This window comes from Lepidothrix coronata, unplaced genomic scaffold (genome assembly GCF_001604755.1).
Source record: "Lepidothrix coronata isolate B3197 unplaced genomic scaffold, Lepidothrix_coronata-1.0 Scaffold211, whole genome shotgun sequence".
Taxonomy (NCBI): domain Eukaryota; kingdom Metazoa; phylum Chordata; class Aves; order Passeriformes; family Pipridae; genus Lepidothrix; species Lepidothrix coronata.
In genome coordinates, this window is record NW_016690391.1 from 1,247,415 (window position 1) to 1,251,574 (window position 4,160).

Consider the following 4,160-nt stretch of genomic DNA (forward strand, 5'->3'; position numbering starts at 1 on the left):
GGGGTGGCACTGGTTGGGATTTAAGGTCCCTTCCAAACCAAACCCTTCTGTGATTCTATGAATAATACAATGTCTACAATACTAATAATATAATTATTATTATTTTATTGGCTAATTTGTGCATGAGAGGTGAGCACAGAGCAGGGCAGTGAGAGACCTGCCTGTCAGGCTACTCAACACCCAAAATGGGACTTTCCTTCCCTTTCTCCTCCCACCAGGATCACGCCTGGTAGTGCCCAACCCCTCCACAAAGCCAGTCCTCTCATGCCCCCAGGCCCAACCCCTCCGAGCTCTGCTCCGGGGGCACCTCACGAGCTGGAGAAGGAAAAGACAAAAAACCTCATTAAAAAAAAAAAAAAAACAAAACAGAATTAACAAAATGAATGTAGATTTTATTTCTGGCAAACAGCACATGCTGCCACTTCACTGAGAGCTCTGAGTCACCCCTGAGAAAACAAGTGCCATGAGTGCAAATTTATCCTTCCTTCTACCCATTTCTCCTCCCACCTGATCTTGGCCAGTCCTGCTTGGTTGATAGTTGCAGTGCCACAGGTAAAACATATCTATTTTATATATATATATATATCAAAATATATATATATATAAAAAAGATGCATCTGTTGTCAAGCAGACGTGAAATTTCCCTGGAAATTCTGGAAGTTTCCTTGGATAATCCCATTGTGAAGGGGTTTGCTGGGTCTCAGTAGCCACGAGGTGCTCGAGGACAGGCAGTGTGGGAATGATGGAAAAGCAGGAGGGGCAGGAAAGGTGAGAGCCTCGATGTTGGTGTCTGGGGTGGAGACTGACACTGAAAATGCTCCTGAGCTCCTAAAATCATGGAATATCTGAGCTGGAAGGACCCACAAGGATCATCCAGTTCAACTCCTGGTCCTGCCCAGGGCACCCCAACAATCCCCCCCTGTCCCTGAGAGCGTTGTCTCAATCCCCCATTAGTTGTTTCCCTTCATTCTCTACAATAAACAAACTTTACATTTTATTTTCAAACAGCAGCCTCTATTTTTATACAATTTTTTTTGGCCATATTGTCCCTTCATTTTCTTTAAAGTGAGAAAATCACTTCTACATAACTCACAGGGTCCATAACTTAGGATCATGAATTTTATGGGGTTAATTCTTAGAGAAAAAAAAAATGGAGCTGCTAAAGGTGATTATTGGGGAATTATGAATATCCTTTTATATGTCCCTGGGTAGTTTACCTTTGCAATTTCTTCTATTAATTAAGTTTAAACTGTTTCTTTCTCTTGACTTTCCTTTATAAATTAAAGGAAACCTAATTTTTCCTATAGCTTAAGACATTTTCCTGCTCCTTTATTGCAAGTGTTGGTAATTAAAGATGCTGCCTCTTTATTTTTCATTTGCAGCTTTGCTTCTGTGTCTCTTCCCTGTTCCTTTAATTTTTGCACCAGGCTCTGGGTCAACATTTAACTCTTCTTGCTTCTGTTTCCCTTTAAGATTTCCTCTAAGAAAATCCCAATTCTTTCATTTTCTTTCTGCATTCTTTCTTTTCTTTCTTTCTTTCTTTCATTCACCCCACGAATGCAGGGCATGGTTTTTCTCTCCCAGGAGAAAAGATTTAGGATTTCTTCATCATTTCCTATATTTTTCAGCACAACTGGGAGTTTTGATACCTTGCCCTGTGCAGGTTGGGTTTTCCCTTTAAAAGAAGAAACCCTTTTGCAATCACTTATTTCTTGTGTAACTGCTCTTCCATCTTTTAGGGGGCAACATTTAGAGGTTTCATCTGTAGCTTATTTTCCTGGGGCTTTTGTCTGCTCCGTAAATACATTTACTGGTTCAACAGTTTGTTTTTCTGAGAGATCTGGAGACTTAATTGTGTGTTTTAGAGCTTGATCACCCATTGTAACACCTTGGGTGTGTTTGCAGAGTATTGATTTCCAACCTTTCCCATAGGATCAGGCCGAGAGGAACAGCTGATCTGCTGGAAGGTTGGCTGTTATCCATAGGGATGTCCCCAAAGGTTCATGGCTGGTACAAACCTCTCTCTAAATATTAAATAACTCCTTGGCTGAAGGTTGTTCCCGTCAGGATTCACCATCCTTAATCCCGAAACAGTGGAGAGGGACACCTGGGATGGGGATTGGCAGGTGTGACTGTGACTATTGCACATTGGGAATGCAATTCCTGCCAGCTGCTTCCCACTGCAATCCCAAAAAAACCTCCCTCAGGTCTGCAGGAGGCCAAGCAGCTCCTGTTCTCCAGAGCTGACCTTTCCCAGCAGCTCCTGTTCTCCAGAGCTGACCTTTCCCAGCAGCTCCTTGGCCGGGAGGGCTCTGTGTCCCCAGAAAATCCATTCCTGGGGCTGCTCTTTGGAAAGGTGTTTGTTTTCCAGCTTGTTGTGATCTCCTAGAGGGGCTAAATAAAAATCTCCTTTGGGGCTAAATAGAAATCCCGGAGTTCCAGAATCCCAGAACCATCAGGGCTGGGAGAGACCTTCAGGATCATCCATCCCACCACCAGGATCACCCTAATCCATGTCCCCAAGGCCACATCCAGACACTTCCAGAGGCAGGGACTCCACCACCTCCCTGGGACACTTATTCCAAGGCCTGACCACTCTGACAAGGATGGTTTTTTTTCCCTAATCTCTGATTTTAATCAGTTTGAGGCCTTTTCCTCTCCTCCTTTCCCTTGGGACATGGCAGCAGAGCCCGATCCTCTCCTGTCAGGGAGTTGGGGAGAGCAACAAGGTCCTGCCAAGAAATGCTCTGCTCCCCTCGGCCCAGGCTGGAGAAATGGGAGCAGGAGGAGCCTGCAACCCTCCAGCTTTGTTGCCATGGTTTTCTGCGTCGCTGTTGCAGAAGAAGCTTTAGAGGATAAATGAGGGTGTTGCCTCCCCGCGGCGCTGAAATGCAAAAGCAAACACGGATATTTCGCCACCTTCGACGCTTTGCTTCTGGGGAAATTCACTCCCCGGATTCTGGGGAAATTCACTCCCCGGCCTCTCGGAGATCACAACAAGCTGGAAAACAAACACCTTCCCAAAGAGCAGCCCCAGGGATGGATTTACTGGGGACACAGAGCCCTCCTGGCCAAGGAGCTGCTGGGAAAGGGCAGCTCTGAGTCAGATCTAGAGAACAGGAGCTGCTTGGCCTCCTGCAGACCTGAGGGGGGTTTTTTGGGATTGCAGTGGGAAGCAGTCGGCAGGAATTGCAGCCCCGATGTGCAACAGTCACAGTCACACCTGCCAATCTCCACAACCAGGGGTCTCCCTGAGAGGGAGTTTGTGGAGATTGGGGAATGGAGACTGGGAGAGGCACCACTGCTGAGGCCACATGTCACTGCCAAGCCCTGTCCCCTTGTGATAAATAATTGTGATTCGTGAAACAAATGGGTGATTACATCAAAATAAAACAGACGGATTGTAAAACTTAATTACACCCCCATAAAGAAATAAAACAGACCCTTACAAGGTCAAGGGGCCCTAAACCTCCCTGCTGTCCTAAGAATAAAATATGGTAGAACTTCAAATCTTTTAGGCACCTGTTCATCCAAGAATGCAGGAATTATGACTGGTTGTAGAGATAACCCTTTAGCTTTAGCTGTAAGAAAACCCATATATTCAATACTTAGCAAAAAACTGTAAAATGTATATGTATATGAGATAATTAATATGCATGAAGTAGCTAAGATAAATGCCAAATGTACCCTGTAGTAGGTGTGCAGATTTGGGAAACTTGTCCCCGTTTCTGTAACCCAGCTGGCTGCTTGCTTTTACCATATAATAAACTCCTATTCAAAAACTTATAGAAACTCAAGGCTTTGTTTATCACACCCATAAAGCAGAGGGAAGGGACAGCAGCAGTTGCAGCAGCAGGCCCTGGGTTTGGCCCTGGCAGAGGTCACTGATTGCAACAGCTCCTCTGGGCAGGGGCAGCTCCCAGCTCCTGACAGGGCTGATCCCCACAGCAACACCAGTCTCGTTCCTTCTCCTTTCACATCCTCACCACAGAGTGTCCTGGGAGCTGCATCCAAATCCTGACCGAATTCCTGGTTCACCTCGTCCCCTTCTTCCCTCTCCCAGCGCCCTGAGAAGCTCTTGGACCTTCTTGCCACAGGACACGTCCAGAACGAGGTGATTCAGAGCAAAGAAATGCATCAAGAGTGTTTGAGTAAAAGGA